We start from the raw sequence: 17,028 nt of genomic DNA, 5'->3' as shown, positions 1-17,028 counted from the left end.
GAGATCAGTTATACCTTGTATTAAAATTTTTTTTAATCTTTCTTTTGAAGCCTCCTGATGGTACTACTATAAAACCAAATGAAAAGATGCTTTTGAAGTACTTAGTTTTTTCAAAAGAAAAAGTTACACTATTGTTAACATAGAAAATGGAAATTCTTTGGAATAAAAGCATTATTAGTTTTACGAAATTTTACTTCCATTTGGGCCAGTCACCTCTCCTCAGTTACCTCAGTTGTAACCAGGGATAATTCCTGTTACCCAGACAGACTTGTTTGTGAGGATGGGAGAGCTAATAGGTATGATCATCTCAGCAGCTAAAATTAGGGCTGATATCCCTCTCTTGTCTATACTGTAGTATGAATCTCTTAAGGGAACTGTGATGTCTTGAGGCATAAAGAGATGAAGATAAGTCAATGGGTTGTATCTACATAAAATACAATGACATGCAATATCTAGATATTACACCCAGAGCTTTCTTTTAGTCCTCAGCCTAAAGGGGAGATTCCTCAATGTCCAAGCAGCTCTAATCTGGGGCTGGTATTGCTCTCTCTAAAATTGGAAGCCCAGGACAGGAGGGTTTGTCCCTGTGGCTGTATCCCTATCGACATAGAGGGCATCTGCTTTGACTCCCTTTGTTATCTTCCCTCAAGGCAGAAATGGCAGGCCCTTGATGACATAACTGTACATCAGGATGCACAGAGCAAGTTTCTCTCTGTTCTCCACTAGAACCATAAAGAACAAGCTGGCAATGATTTCTGACCAATAGGAATATGACTCACAAGGAGTTTCAAACATTGTGTGTTTCTCTCACTACAACATGTAGCATATATTCTGGAAGAAGGCACTCTGATCTTGGGGTAACACACCTAATAAACAGTAGTCACTGAACATCAGAACCATCAGCTCCCCAGGAGAAACCATTAATGAGAGTGTCTGGATGCTTTTAGGCCCCAAATGGATGATTTCCCTGAGGACCTTCATATCTAACCGTGATAAAGGAAAAACACAGTGAGTGTGCTGACCCCTGCTAAAGGAACAAAATATCTTCAGGCACTGCATGAAGCTGAAATCTGGAAAACACAGCCTCTCTGAAAACACCTAACTCCTAGCATAGGCAAGGAGACCATGTCTACAAGGGGAGGGATGGGGGCAACCATCTAGATCTCTCTATTCCAATCCCATAGCACCCATTCATCCCAGTGTGAAATCTCTTCAGCAGAGCAGAAACACACAATGAGGCACAGACAGACCGAACCAGCCCAGAGACCTAAAAGTGAAAAGTCTTCACTGATCTCAAGGCAGTAAAATGGAGCCCTTCGGAAGAAAACCCAAGTGCCATTTCTCCCCACCCTCATTCATGCCTTACTCCCCTGTAAAATGGTTCCACACAGTATAGTGGTATACTATACTGTATACACACAGTATACTTGGTCTCTTTGCACTATTGCCCAAACATAGAAACATAAACATACGTAAGAAAACTGTATCCTTCTGCTACTGGAAAAACAAGAACTTTAGTGGTAAATTTTGCTCCAAAATCTCTTCCAATGATCTTTGGTTTTGGGTGTTTCTGTCAGACTAAGTATTTACTGCTTAAACAAACATAATATGAACTACCAACTAGCATTTACCAGACACACATTCAACACTCCTTATCCTCTTTCCTTGTTTTATTTTTATTTCATGATGATTATTATTTTTAAAGACAGGATCTCACTCTGCTGCTCAGGTTGGAGTGCAGTGGTACAATCATAGTTTGCTGTAACCTCAAACTCCTGGGCTCAAGTGATCCTTTCACCTCAGCCTCCCCAGTAGCTAGGACTACAGGCATATGCCAGCACATCCTGATTTTGTTTTTGGTAGAGATGGGGTCCTACTATGTTGCCCAGGCTGGTCTCAAACTCCTGGCCTCAAACAATCCTCCCATATCAGCCTCCCAAAGTGCTAAGAATACAGGAGTGAGCCACCATGCCTGGCCCCTGATTTATTTTTATCTATAGTCTTTAATCACATTTTAGTATATTATATATTTGTATTTATTGTCTATTTCCTTCTAAAGCCTCACTAGACTGTCCCCTCCCTGAGAACTGAGACTTTGTTTTGTTCACTGCCTGAAACAGTGCCTAACATTGTCAGCATTCTATCCATTGACCAAAGACTGAATGAAGACATTCACGCTGTAGATTACTTATAGTAAACACTACTTTCTAATTTCTACAGACTAAATGATTCTATTGCTTAAGCACTTGGCTGATAGAAACTGCATCTCTATTTTTTACTACAGGACCTGAAGAGATAGGTCTTCAAATCAAAGTGACCCCCTTCCTGCCTGAGGAACACAGCAAGACATCAAGGCTCTCTTGCCCCAGCAGTGCCATGGTCCAGACAGTTTATTAAGACATCAGCCTTGCTTGCTTCAGGCTAGTCCTCCTGCTACCTCTGGAAAGAAAGGTGAAGCAAGCTTGCCCTTGGATCAGAAAAAAGGAAAAAGCAGGGTGAAAAAACTGTCCAACTGTACCTTGGAAGGGTAATTTCAAACCTTGGTTTCACCAACTAAGGTACAACCATCAACCTAAATGATAAACCCCTCCCTTGGCCATCTTCAGCAATTCCACATCTATCGGGTGCGTTTTTTATTTAGAGACAGGCTTTCACCCAGGCTGGAATGCAATGGCGCGATCTAGGCTCACTGCAACCTCCGCATCCCAGGCTCAAACGATCCACCCACCTCAGCCTCCCAAGTAGCTGAGACTACAGGCATGCACCACTATGCCTGGCTAATTTTTTTTATTTTTGTAGAGACAGGGTTTCACTATAATGGCCAGGCTGGTCTCCACTTCCTGGGCTCAAGCGATCCACCTACCTCAGCCTCCCAAAATGCTGGGATCAGGCATGAGCCATGGTTCCCCTCCACCATCAGGTAAGTCGAGATATCCTTCACTGGAAGAACCTCCACTCCCTGCAGTTCCTCTAGATTTATCATCTGCATCAGGACTTATGTCTCTTTTGCTCAGGCCTGCAGATTCATGAGGGGCTTCAAATGTTGACTTTCTTTTTTTTTTCTTTTTTTTGAGACAAGGTCTGGCTCTGTCACCCAGGCCAGAATGGCACAAGCTCAGCTAACTGCAACCTCTGCCTCGCAAGCTTAATCCTCCCACCTCAGCCCCCAGAGTAGCTGGGACCACACCCGGCTAATTTTTGTATATTTTGTATACATGGGGTTTCGCCATGTTGCCCAGGCTGGTCTCCAACCCCTGGATTCAACCGATCCACCAGCCTTGGCCTCCCAAAGTGCTGGGATTACAGGCATGCGCCACCCTGCCCGGACAAATGTTGACTCTTAATAAGAGCTCTAAACTGGGTTACAGCCTCTGTCCCTAAGATACACTGATAGCTTGGAAAGATGTTCACCACAACTTTAAATGTGTGTCCCATTTCTGGGCCACCCCAAGTCTAATACACTAGGAATTAAAATTTGTAATAATCTTGTCAGTTGTGTAATCTTACATTGTATTGCATTTTGGTATGTTAATTTTTTATCAAATGTAAATATTTAAAGCATATCCCATTTTTGTTGTCCTGTGTTACACAGTCTTATAGTTAAATAGGCCTCAAAAGAATGGAAGTGGCTCAGATCCTCTCAACTTCTAAGAGACCCTGATCTCTCTCATCCCATTGGCCCTTCTAATAGAGTTATTGGCATTCACATCCTATTTTCAGCCCAAATGTCAGTTCCTGAAGTACAAAGGCTGTGGCTGCTTCAGATGCTTGATGAATGACTGAAACTGCTCTCTGCCATTCTCATGGACACTGGAGAGTTAAGTTTGGTTAAATTGACGGCTTTTTCTTTTCAAAAAGAAAGAATACACATATACCTTTGTGTACACACAAGCTAGGAAACATCAAACTAATACATGGACGGCAAATAAAACCAGATCTAGCTCATGCCAGTTACAATGGTCTGTGAAGATAAAAAGATTTCTTCAGATTTACTTCTCAGCCAATTTGTGCTTTTCCTAGGGAGAAATTAAAAGTTTGTTAAATACCTATGTTTAGCCTTCTATTAATTTAGCCAGTGAAATTAAAGTACTGGTAGACTGTAATTAAATGAAGACATTTTGGACCTTGAATTGATGCTGCCATTGGAAATGTTGACGTGGCTTAATAGTTGGTCTACATGTTACATTACCACCATCTACTGTTCATAATGGTCAATTTTTAAATAGTGACTTTTATTCTTATTTCCCTCAGTGAATCTTTTGTAAATTTAAATCTCATATATACTTGTGACCACTAATTTCAATACGGGGCCCATGGTATCCAACATGGGTAGTATTTCCCAATTTGGGCTCCTTGGTACACTAATGCTAATAATAGTGTCCCGGGGGGTGGGGTAAGGGAGGGGAGAGGAGTTAGGTAGTGAAACATGTTTTGGAAATACTGCTTGCTACATCCAGGCTTAAAAAGTCACAATTTTACCCCAGCAAATTTAAGGATCTGAGGAGTTCTTCAGTAAAGAAACTGGTTCAATGTTGTGGTCCAAGCTTGTACAATCATGGAAATCTTTTTAGATATACCACCTATTAATATTTTTCAAGACATCAGAGTTTGGTGCTGTAGGGCTTAAGGTCAGAGGGTAGGAGCCTATTCCAAAAACTCATAGCTGCAAGTGTTTCATTCTATCAAATGTCAACAAGAAAACTAGACAATTTTACAACATAATTTCTGCTCATAACTTGCCACCAGGTTTACACTTTTCTTATGCTACCTTCAAGAAACATAGGATGGCAAGGTACCACTGTTGTCACTATCACTTCATAGCAGTTATTTCTGAAAGTGAAAAACCATCCCACCACTAGGCCTTAATAACAAGTTTACAGCAGTACTTCTCAAATGTTGCCAGCAAAACACCCCTGACAGTAAAGAAGGATAAATTCAAACCCCTGGAATGAGACTGCCAAAAACAGCACGTTTCTGAAATCTTGTATTTTATCTTAAAAATTCATGCAAGAAATGATGGCATGTTTGTGAAATGACAAATGTTCAGGGTTATCCACTGCAGTGGTATTTTTCATAAGAAAAGATTTAATATAACCCAAATGCACATGAACAGGAAAATAGTTAAATAAATTATATTACAACCATACCATGGAACATACTATTGAGTTCAAAAAAAAAAAAAAAAGAATGGGGAAATGTTCTACACACTAACATGGAAATACCTCCAAGATATTGTGTCATATGAAAAAAGCAAAACAAAAAAAAATCACCCCCCCCCGCCCAAAAAAAAAAACAGAAGTGTACAATATGCTAGCTTTTATCAGAAAGGGGAAAAATAAGAATCTGTATTCTTAAGTTGCTAATGTATGCATAAAGCAATTCTAAAAGGAACCAGAAGAAACTCTTAACAGTGGTTACCTTTCAGGGAAGAGGATGAGAACTCAGAAAAAGGGAGATAAGGATGAGGAGAAACTCAAAACTAGATCTTTTGATGTTTTTTGAGCCATGTGAATGCATAACCTATTAAAAATTAATTATAAAGTCAAAAATCATGCAAATGTTTTACGCTACTTCAGAACATATTCAGATTTGTCTTAAGAGTTTAAGAAGCAGGGCATAGCTACTCTGGAGGCTGAGGAGGGAGGATCACTTGAGACCAGGAGTCTGAGACCAGGAGTTTAAGACCAGACTGGACAACACTGAGACTCTGTATCAAAAAAAATTGTCTTAATATATTTTTAAAGGTTTTAAAAATTACCCATATATTTTCAGTATATAACAGTACAACTTAATCCATATTTAAACTCTGATTGGTAGGTTATCTGAGATATATAGGGTCTTGTGTGAAACATATGGGTTTAGGCCACTTAAAAGTTGCTTAAACATTTAGCCTTCATTCCATCTGGTAAACCAACATCAATAAAAAAAAATCTGGAATCTCTACTAAAAAATACTTGTTCAACAGTTTGGGATTTTTATCTACAGGCTTGGGTATTTTAGACCTGGCAATATTAACCCCAGGAAGGGTCCCAGGACTCATGCTCAAAATTAGTACCAACTTATTTTGGAAGTAACTACAGAGAAAATGCCACAACACTGAAATGACAACCCAAAATGGGGAGTGTCACAGAGTTATGCGCACTGGTTGGGAGGCAAGAAACCTCAAAGGCAAACTTTCTGCTTTATAATGTAATGTAACTGGAATTAAAACTCTCCAAGTATTTTCAAAATATTTTTTAAAGCTTGGTGATTATTTTTAAAATTAAGCAGTCTGGCTTAAGCCAAACAATTTTCTACTACATTTCCCAAATTTTAAAGAAGTAGGCTTCATTTGGTTATACTAATTTTTTTTTGGAGGCGGGTCTCACTCTGTCACCTAGGATGGCATGCAGTGGTGTAATTCTAGTTCACTGCAGCCTTAACCACCTCAGGCTATGGCAATCCTCCCACCTCAGCCTCCCGAGTAGCTGGGACAGACCACAGGCATGTGCCACCATGCCCACTAATTTTTTATCATTATTTGTAAAGACAGAGTCTCCCAGTGTTGCCCAGTCTGGTCTGGAATTTCTGGGTTCAAGTGATCCTCCTGCCTCAGTCTTCCAAATTGTTGGGATTATAGGCATGAGCCACCATGCCTGACCTTATTATACTTTCATAGAACTTTTAATAAAATGCTTTCTATATATGTGGAAAATATATGGCATTTTTATATGGTCTAATAAATAGATAAAATATAACTCAAATATAACTGATGAAACAAGCAAATGCAATATGATTAGTGTCAATAAAATGTACTAGGGGTTCCTGCATTTTATTCCAGAAAAGTTATTCTAGGTGTAACTTTTATGTCCTTGTCTACCTCCTAAGAATGATTTAATAAACCAACAGTGTCATAAAAGTCTCCTACATTCTTTCAAATTGAAATTTTATTTCTAGGTATAAATGAGGCCAGAATTAAAAAGACAAACAGCATGAACAGATGAACCGTGCAGCACGACCAGCAGGGAGTCATTTGTTACTGCTTTCTTTGATTCCGGTCCCGTCTCAGAAGGCTGTTCTCTGTGGAATCCCTTCAGAGAAACAAACAGGCAGTGGGGACCGCAAGGACTTAAAACTACTGCAATCTCCTGATGATCTGTTGGATATTCATAAGTGGCAAAATGATTCCACCTTTAGGTTTTATTTCAGTTGTAATAAAGAATTATGAATAATTGATCACTGGGTAATAAATTATTCAGGTAGGCACACAGTTTCCAAGGAATCCTGGAGTGAGTCTGGTTAATGGCAAAGCAGGAGCTTGAGGCAGCTGCTGAGGGGACACCCCCACATTAACCTCATGCTGCAGAGGCATGAGTCGTTAGTGCCTCTCAGTGTGGGCGTTTCAATAGGGGCCATATGAATGCCTTTTGAATTTTTTTATTTCTTGGACTGAAACACCTGTTTTATTTTCCCAATCTAAACAAAATTTCCTTGATGTTAAGTGTTGTCACAAGCAACAATTGTTTTTTTAAATTGTTTTTGTCAGTTATAACATGTAGTTAAAAGTATTCATAGATATATAGTTTAAAAAACAAAAAAAAATCCTCAGAAGATCTCTACTTTTAGAAAATGCAGTTTGAACAGTATCTGGCAAATTTGGAGGATCATGTATTATTGTTATAAATAAGGCAATATAGGAAATAAAAACACAAAACTGACATCTTGGTTCTGCATCAGTTTATCTGACAAACTCTTGAAATAGATAGTTTAGTAGAAAATATACCTTTTACAACATTGAGTAACATATATGGGCTAAAGTGGGCTTAACATGCCACTGATGGACACACAAATTAAGCCATTTGTGTGACATAAGTACATGTACCAATTAAAGAAATGACATATAATGTTTTAAATTGTCATCTAAAAGCAAGAAGAGTCCCAAAATAAATGATGTGTAGAGTGACGATAAAAGTGGGCTGTGTTAGGATAAAACTTTCATTCTTAAACTGCATACCAGTAGGACATATACCACCTAACTACTGCTGGTTCACAGGACTAGCAACCATCAATCGTCTCCTTGCTAATTGGTATAAAAACTGCACAGAAATATGTATCTGAAATTGGGTCTCTAAATTTGTCTCTAGATTCCACATAGAACATAATCATGCTGAGTCCATACCATGAGGTCGATTTGTTATTTTATATGGATTTATGCCCTTAATCTACATGGAATGTATAACCAGAGAAAATTTAAAATGTGTTTTAGAACCAAAATACTAAACTAACAAAACTTTTAGCTAACTACAGCCAAAAAACAATCATTGTTATTGTATGTACTATTAATTAGAAAACGCTATGCTAGTTCAAGCCTTAGGTTCAGGAAGTCAAAATGGACACCAAGTCCCCTGTAGGCAAAGCAAGTCAGCAGGCAGCTATCCTCCTTACAGTGCTTCAGTACACAGCTGCCAGCGTCTCAATGCAAGAGCTCAGAGGAGAAGCTGCAAGGTCAGGAGGGCTCTACTCCTCAGGCTGAAGTGACATGTAAATGATGCATCATTCCACTCAGAAGTTACCAGCCAGGACACACAAAAAAAGAAATGGTAGACAAGAGGCAGGACTAACTTGCAGCTCCCAATTGGACAGAGCAGTGCATGGAGACTCACAGAGAGAACTTTTGCTCCAACAACTACCACAGGAACATACCAGGAAAGCCGAGAGGATCCACAGATCCTTTGAAGGAAGCGGATTGCTGCTGCAGGCACCTGGAGACAGCCAAACACTGTGAGTGCCCAAAGTGTGAAAGAGGGATCGTCTGCCCCCAAACACACATCCTCACTGGGGAACCTGAAGGTCCAGATCACAGAAGAAGGATCTGACCTTACCTGGAGCTGAGACAAATTTAGAGAGCCAAGTGAAATACAGGTGTAGAAGCAGCAGCAGGAAGAGCCCTGTGGGCACTCTTGCTCCCCAGGGAAGCCGTTTCTGACTTTGTCTCACAGGGGTCCTTGGGGAGGGCTGCCAGAGGAACTGGGAAAAGACCACAGGGAGAAGGAAACTTCCAGCTGTACTTTGTAACCATTTTGACCAAAGGCAATTTCCTGGACAGAAACTGGGGGAGCGGGTGAATAAGGAGTGCAAACACAGCACAGAAGCTGCGGCAGGTGCGGAAACAGAGAACCTGAAAGTCCTGCTTGCTTTCTCAGTGGGGAGGCTGGTAGCCTGGAGAAAGTTCCCAGCCCTGTTCACCCGCTGCCTGGAAATAAACTCAGTGCTATTGAGAGGGCATGGTAGAAGTAAGACTGGCCTTTTGGGATACGTGGAAACTGCATGAGGCCTTTAATTACCGGTTTTCTCCCACTTCCCTGGTGACCTTAATGACGCAGCAGAGGCAGCCATAATACCCCTGGAAATATAATCCCACTGGCCTGAAAACCACACCCACATACCCCACAGCAGCCACAGCAAGCCCCACCCCAGAAGAGTCTGAGCTGAGACACACCTAACCTTGCTCCAACCTGATGGTCTTTCTCTACCTGCCCTGGTAGCTGAAGGCAAACGACATAATCTCCTGGGAGCTCTATGGCTCCACCTACCACCTGATCCTTCCTATACTACCCCAGCTGATGCTCTCTTGAAAGCGCCACCTCCTGGCTGGAGGCCAACCAACACAAAACTAGCACACTAAAACTACAACCAAGGACTCTCACAGAGTCCACTTCACTCCCCTGCCACCTCCACTGCAGCAGTGGAGACTGAAGATGGTTCACATCACAGGATGCTGTGCAGACACTCCACACTAGCAGTCCAGAGCCCAGTAGCTCTGCTGGGTGGTTAGATCCAGAAGACAAATAACCACTGCAGTTCAGCTCTCAGGAAACCACATCCCTAGGGGAAAGGAGAGAGCACCATATCAAGGGAGCACCCCCATGAGACAAAAGAATCTGAATGGCAGCCTTTGAGCCCCAGATCATTTCTCTGACATAGTCTACTCAAAGGAGAAGGAACCAGAAAAACAATCCTGGTAACATGAGAAAACAAGTTAACACCCCCAAAAGATCACACTAACTCATCAGAAATGGATCTGAACCAAGAAGAAATCTCTGAATTGCCAGAAAAAGAATTCAGGAGGTCAATTATTAAGCTAATCAAGAAAGCACCAGAGAAAGGTGAAGTCTAACTTAATGAAATCAAAAAAATGATACAAGATATGAAAAGAAGAAACTTCGGTGGAATAGAATACACAAAAAGTGGTAACTTCTAGAAATGAAGGACACACTTAGAGACGTGCAAAATGCACTGAAAAGTCTCAGCAATAGAATCGACAAGTAGAGGAAAAAACTTCAGACCTTGAAAATAAGACTTTCAAATTAATCCAATCTGAAAAAGACAAAGAAAAAAGAATTTTTAAATAAAGCTTCCAAGAGGTTTGAGACTATGCTAAACAACCAAACCAAAGAATAACTGGTTTTTCCAAGAAAGAAGAGAAATCTAGAAGTTTAGAAAACACACTTGAGAGAATAATCAAGGAAAACTTCCCTAGCCTTGCTAGAGATCTAGGCATCCAAATACGAGAAGCTCAAAGAACACCTGGGTAATTCATTGCAAAAAGATCATTGCCTAGGCACACACTCATCAGGTTGTCTCAAGTTAAGATGAAGGAAACTATCTTAAGAGCTGTGAGAAATACCTAATGTAAATGACAAGATGATGGGTGCAGCAAACCAACATGGCAAATGTATATTTATGTAACAAACGTGCATGTTGTGCACATGTACCCTAGAATTTAAAGTATAATTAAGAGAAAAAAAGAATCACTCTATTGGAAACCAGATATACATTCTGATTAAGGGGGGGAAAAAAGAGCTGTGAGGCAAAAGCATCAAGTAACCTATGAAGGAAAACCTATCATATTAACAGCAGATTTCTCAGCAGACACCCTACAAGCTAGACAGGACTGGGACCCTATCTTTAGCCTCCTAAAACAAAATAATTATCAGCCAGGAATTTTGTATTCAGCGAAACTAAGCTTCTTAAGCGAAAAAAAAGATACAGTCTTTTTCAAACAAACAAATACTGAGAGAATTCACCACTACCAAGCCAGCACTATAAGAACTGCTAAAAGGAGTTCTATATCTTGAAAACACATTTTCACAATACATCAAAATAGAACCTCGTTAAAGCATAAATCTCACAGGACCGATAAAACAAAAACAATGAAAAAATAAAGAGGTATTCAGGCAACAAACAGCACAATGAATAGAATAATATGTATCTCAATACTAATGTTGAATGTAAATAACATAAATGCTCTACTTAAAAGATACAGAATGGCAGAATGAAAAAGAATTCACCAACCAACTATCTGCTGTTCTCAGGAGACTTACCTCACACATAAGGACTCATGTAAACTTAAGGTAAAGCAGTGGGAAAAGATATTCCATGCAAATGGACACCAAAAGCAATGAGTAGCTATTCTTATATCAGACAAAACAAACCTTAAAACAACAGCAGTTTAAAAAGACAAAGAGGGACATTATACAATTATTTTTAAAAAAAAAAAAAAACTTGTCTAAAAGGAAAATATCACACTCCTAAATATATATGCACCCAACACTGGAGCTCCCAAATTTACAAAACAATTACTACTAGACCTGAGAAATGAGATAGACAGCAACACAATAATAGTGGGGGATTTCAACACTCCACTGACAGCAACAGACAGGTCAGCAAGATAAAAAGTTAATAAAGCCACATGACATACTACCCAACTATGGAATATACATTCTATGCATAAGCACCTGTAACATTCATTCTCCAGGACAGACCATATGATAAGCCATAGAACAAGTCTTAATACATTTTAAAAAATTGAAATTATATCAAGTACTCTCTCAGATCACAGTGGAATACAATTGAAAATCCACTCCAAAAGGAACTCTCAAAACCATGGAAATACATTGAAATTAAATAACCTCCTGAATGAGCATTGGGTCAACAATAAAATCAAGATGGAAATTTAAAAATTATTTGAATTGAACTATAATAGTGACAAAACCTATCAAAATCTCGGGGATACAGCAAAGGCAGTGGTAGAGGAAAATTCATAGACTTAAATGCCCACATCAAAAAGTCTAAAAGGGCACAAATAGACAATTGTCGATTTTAGATCTTTCCCGTTTTCTCCTGCGGGCATTTAGTGCTATAAATTTCCCTCTAAACACTGCCCTAGCTATGTCCCAGAGATTCTGGTATGCTGTGTCTTTGTTCTCATTGGTTTCAAAGAACTTATTTCTGCCTTAATTTGTTATTTACTCAGTAGTCATTCAGGAGCAGGTTGTTCAGTTTCCACCTAATAGAGTGGTTTTTAGTGGGTTTCTTAGTCCTGAGTTCGAATTTGATTGCACTGTGGTCTAAGAGAGCATTTGTTATTATTTCTGTTCTTTTGCATTTGCTGAGGAGTGTTTTACTTCCAATTATGTTGTCAAATTTAGAATAAGTGCTATGTGGTGCTGAGAAAAATGTATATTCTGTTGATTTGGGGTGGAGAGTTCTACAGATGTCTATTAGGTCCACTTGGTCCAGAAATGAGTTCAAGTCCTGAATATCCTTGTTAATTTTCTGTCTTGTTGATCTGTCTAATATTGACAGTGGGGCATTAAAGTCTCCCACAATTATTGTGTGGGATTTTAAGTCCCTTGGTAGGTCTCTAATAACTTGCTTTATGAATCTGGGTGCTCCTATATTGGGTGCATATATACCTAGGATAGTTATCTCTTCTCGTTGCATTGATTCCTTTACCATTATGTAATGCCCCTCTTTGTCTTTTCTAATCTTTGTTGGTTTAAAGTCTGTTTTATCTGAGACTAGGATTGTAAACCCCTGCTTTTTTTTTTTCTTTCCTTTTGCTTGGTAAATATTTCTCCATCCCTTTGTTTTGAGCCTATGTTTGTCTCTGCACATGAGATAGGTCTCCTGAATACAGCACACCAGTGGGTCCTGACTCTATCCAGTTTGCCAGTCTGTGCCTTTTAATTGGGGCATTTAGCCCATTTACATTTGAGGTTAATATTGTTATGTGTGAATTTGATCCCGCCATCATGATGCTAGCTGGTTATTTTGTTCATTCATTGATGTAGTTTCTTCATAGTGTTGATGGTCTTTACATTTTGGTTTGTTTTTGCAGTGGCTAGTACTGGTTTCTCGTTTCCATATTTAGTGCTTCTTTCAGGAGCTCTTGTAAGGCAAAATCCCTCCATATTTGCTTGACTGTAAAAGGTTTCATTTCTCCTTCCCTTATGAAGCTTAGTTTGGCTGGATATGAAATTCTGGGTTGAAAATTCTTTTCTTTAAGAATGTTGAATATTGGCCCCCACTCTCTTCCGGCTTATAGGGTTTCTGCAGAGAGGTCTGTTGTTAGTCTGATGGGCTTCCCTTTGTGGGTAACCCAACCTTTCTCTCTGGCTGCCCTTCACATTTTTTCCTTCATTTCAACCTTGGTGAATCTGACGATTATGTGTCTTGGGGTTGGTCTTCTTGACTAGTATCTTTGTGGTGTTCTCTGTATTTCCTGAATTTGAATGTCGGCCTGCCTTGCTAGGTTGGGGAAGTTCTCCTGGATAATATCCTGAAGTGCGTATTCCAACTTGGTTCCATTCTCCCCGTCTCTTTCAGGGACACCAATCAAATGTAGATTTGGTCTTTCCACATAGTCCCATATTTCTTGGAGGCTTTGTTTGTTCCTTTATTTCATTAAGTTGATCTTCAATCACTGATATCCTTTCTTCCGCTTGACTGATTTGACTACTGATACTTGTGTATGCTTCCTTCACGAAGTTCTCGCACTGTGTTTTTCAGCTCCATCAGGTCATTTATGTTCTTCTCTAAACTGGTTATTCTAGTTAGCAATTCCCCAATCTTTTATCAAGGTTCTTAGCTTCTTTGCATTGGGTTAGAACATGCTCCTTTAGCTCGGAGGAGTCTGTTATTATCCACCTTCTGAAGCCTACTTCTGTCAATTCATCAAACTCATTCTCTGTCCAGTTGTGTTCCCTTGCTGGCGAGGAGTTGTGATCCTTTGGAGGAGAAGTGGCATTCTGGTTTTTGGAATTTTTCAGCCTTTCTGTACTGTTTTTCCCTCATCTTCGTGGATTTGCGTACCTTTGGTCTTTGCTGTTGGTGACCTCTGGATGAAGTTTTTGCATGGTCATCCTTTTTGTTGATGCTATTGCTTTCTGTTTGTTAGTTTTCCTTCTAACAGGTCCCTCTTCTGCAGGTCTGCTGGTAATTTCTGGGGGTCATTCCAGACCCTGTTTGCCTGGGTGTCACCAGTGGAGGCTGCAGAACAGCAAAGATTGCTGCCTGTTCCCTCCTCTGGAAGCTTCATCCCAGAGTGGCACCTGCCAGATGCCAGCCGGAGGTCTCCTGTATGAGATGTCTGTCGACCCCTGCTGGGAGGTGTCTCCCCATCAGGAGTCATGGGGGTCAGGGACCAACTTGAGGAGACAGTCTGTCCCTTAGCAGAGCTCAAACACTGTGCTGGGAGATCCACTGCTCTCTTCAGAGCCGGCAGGCAGGAACATTTAAGTCTGCTGAAGCTACACCCACAGTTGCCCCTTCCCCTAGGTGCTCAGTCCCAGAGAGATGGGAGTTTTATTTATAAGCCCCTGACTGAGGCTCCTGCCTTTCCTTCAGAGATGCCCTGCCCAGAGAGGAAGAATCTAGAGAGAGAGTCTGGCTACAGTGGCTTTGTGGCATTGCAGTGGGATCCACCCAGTTCGAACTTTCCTGGCAGCTTTGTTTACACTGTGAGGGGAAAACCACCTACTCAAGCCTCAGTAATGGTGAACACCCCTCCCCCTACCAAGCTCAAGCATCCCAGGTCGACTTCAGACTGCTGTGCTGGCTGCGAGAATTTCAAGCCAGTGGATCTTAGCTTGCTGGGTTCTGTGGGGGTGGGATCCGCTGAGCAAGACCTCTTGGCTCGCTGGCTTCAGCCCCCTTTCCAGGGGAGTGAACAGTTTCATCACGCTGGTGTTCCAGGCACCACTGGGATATGGAAAACAAAACAAAACAAAACAAAACAAACCCTGCAGCTAGCTTGGTGTCTGCCCAAACAGCTGCCCAGTTTTGTGCTTGAAACCCAGGGCCTTTGTGGTGTAGGCACCCGACGGAATCTCCTGGTCTGCGGGTTGCGAAGACGGTGGGAGAGACTGAGCTGGAATGCACTGTTCCTCATGGCACAATCCCTCACAGCTTCCCTTGGCTAGGGGAGGAAGCCCTCCGACCCCTTGCACTTCCCGGGTGAGGCAACAGCCCACCCTCCTTCTGCTCGCCCTCCGTGGGCTGCACCCACTGTCTAACCAGTCCCAGTGAGATGAACCAGGTACCTCAGTTGGAAATGCAGAAGTCACCCGCCTTCTACACTGATCTCACTGGGAGACACAGACCAGAGCTGTTGTTATTCAGCCATCTTGCCCTGGAATCACCTTTTGAATCCTTATAAAGTAGAAGTCTCCACTGAGTACTTCCAAGTACTCAATACTGAGTTCCTGTCCAAGTACAGTTATGAAATATTGAGCCCTTGCCTGTTCATCCATCAGAACAGGATATTATTACCAGCTGAACACAACTTTTGCTGCTGAAACTAGTGTTGAACTAAAAAACGGTCAAATTAAAAAATGCATACACAGATACACACCCTAAACACACACATACACACACATACACGAGTATATATTTATGTATGTATACACACACACACACACATACAGAGTTTTTATGGTTATGTGAGCTAGCAAAATAATGCCAAATAAGCTTTATCTGGGGGAAATTATCTACTGTTGTCAGTTTTCAAAACCTTTTGAATATGTACTTACTCCCTGTAAGTTCAATAGTCAACTGCTTTAAAGCTTACTTAAAATGCAATTTCAGATATATGTCAGGTCCAATTCATATGGAACACCCAAATGTTTCTTTTTTTAAGTAATGTTAAACTGCCTTGCAACTCACATCTGTCATTAATCCTTCCTGTAATTTTGATTACTAAAGCAATTCTGAAAATAATAGAAACTACTCATTAGAGCTCAGTAATCTTTGCACCAAAATGTCTTTGAAATAGCAATATAAATTAAAAGCAGCTGATCACCAAATAGCAAATCCAATATCGTAAAAAGTGGATTGGCTGATATTATCCCCAAACTCACAGCGTATGCATTTGTATGAGCCTTATGAGATGAAAGACATAAGAAAAGAAGGAAGAGAGGAAATGTAGGGCTGTTGGGCCACAAATCTTCCTTGAATCTCCCCTGAAGGAAAGCAGCCATAGCTAAGTGATTAGATTTTAAAGGGTTTCTCAAAATTCAAACTAATAGGGAGGTGGAAACATCAACCAAAGTTTAATTAAAATGCATATGGGAGAGACTGAGAAAATTGACACCCAAACACATTCTAATCAAAAATTCAATATTCCAAATTTTCCACTCTTAGAAAGTTGGAAACCTAGGACAATATTATCAACTACATTTTGAACTTCCTTCTTTACTTGCCCAATAAAGGTACCAAAAACAAAGCCTATAATTTTTCTCTGAGCTAAAAACAATAAAACTGGCTGGTATGAACCCAAGATTAAAAAGCAATACTCGGCTGAAACTGTCAAGTTTCATAATGATTATCATCAGTAACTGCAAATTCAGCCAGTTAAAAATCTTAAGGGTTTTCATATATCATGGTACAGGGTTTTTGCTTTTTCTAAACACAATTATTAAGGTACAATTGACATATAATACACTGCACATATTTTAAGTGTATAATTTGCCAAATTTTGATATATGTGTATACCCATGAGACATGACACCATCTCTACAATCATGATAATGAGCATATCCATCACCCCCATATGTTTCATCAGGCTCAGGGTTTGCTTTCTTAATAACTAAAACTTTGGGTGTTTTTTTTTTCCAAATAACTACCCAAATAAATACAGCACTACTATACTAATAAGTATGTTCTATAGCATGTCAAAGGTTCATAATTATTCATTCATGAGTAGCA

The 17,028-nt window shown here is 40.3% G+C and overlaps 2 protein-coding genes across 4 annotated transcripts in view; one reads left to right on the top strand and one right to left on the bottom strand.

Annotated features, from left to right (window-relative positions):
- NEK11 (NIMA-related kinase 11) overlaps window positions 1-17,028 on the bottom strand; it is a 311,830-nt gene that overhangs the window by 281,647 nt on the left and 13,155 nt on the right. The gene's annotated exons all lie outside the window — the stretch shown is intronic.
- Window positions 2,795-17,028, top strand: part of ASTE1 (asteroid homolog 1 (Drosophila)) — a 40,982-nt gene continuing 26,748 nt past the window's right edge. Inside the window, exon 1 of the mRNA XM_011977970.1 lies at window positions 2,795-2,920. The gene's annotated coding sequence lies outside the window, so the exon portion shown is untranslated. The remainder of the gene's footprint in view (window positions 2,921-17,028) is intronic.

Source organism: Mandrillus leucophaeus, unplaced genomic scaffold (genome assembly GCF_000951045.1).
Source record: "Mandrillus leucophaeus isolate KB7577 unplaced genomic scaffold, Mleu.le_1.0 Scaffold186, whole genome shotgun sequence".
Classification (NCBI taxonomy): Eukaryota; Metazoa; Chordata; class Mammalia; order Primates; family Cercopithecidae; genus Mandrillus; species Mandrillus leucophaeus.
Note: the sequence above shows the minus strand (reverse complement) of the source record. Positions and strands in the feature narration are given on the sequence as shown.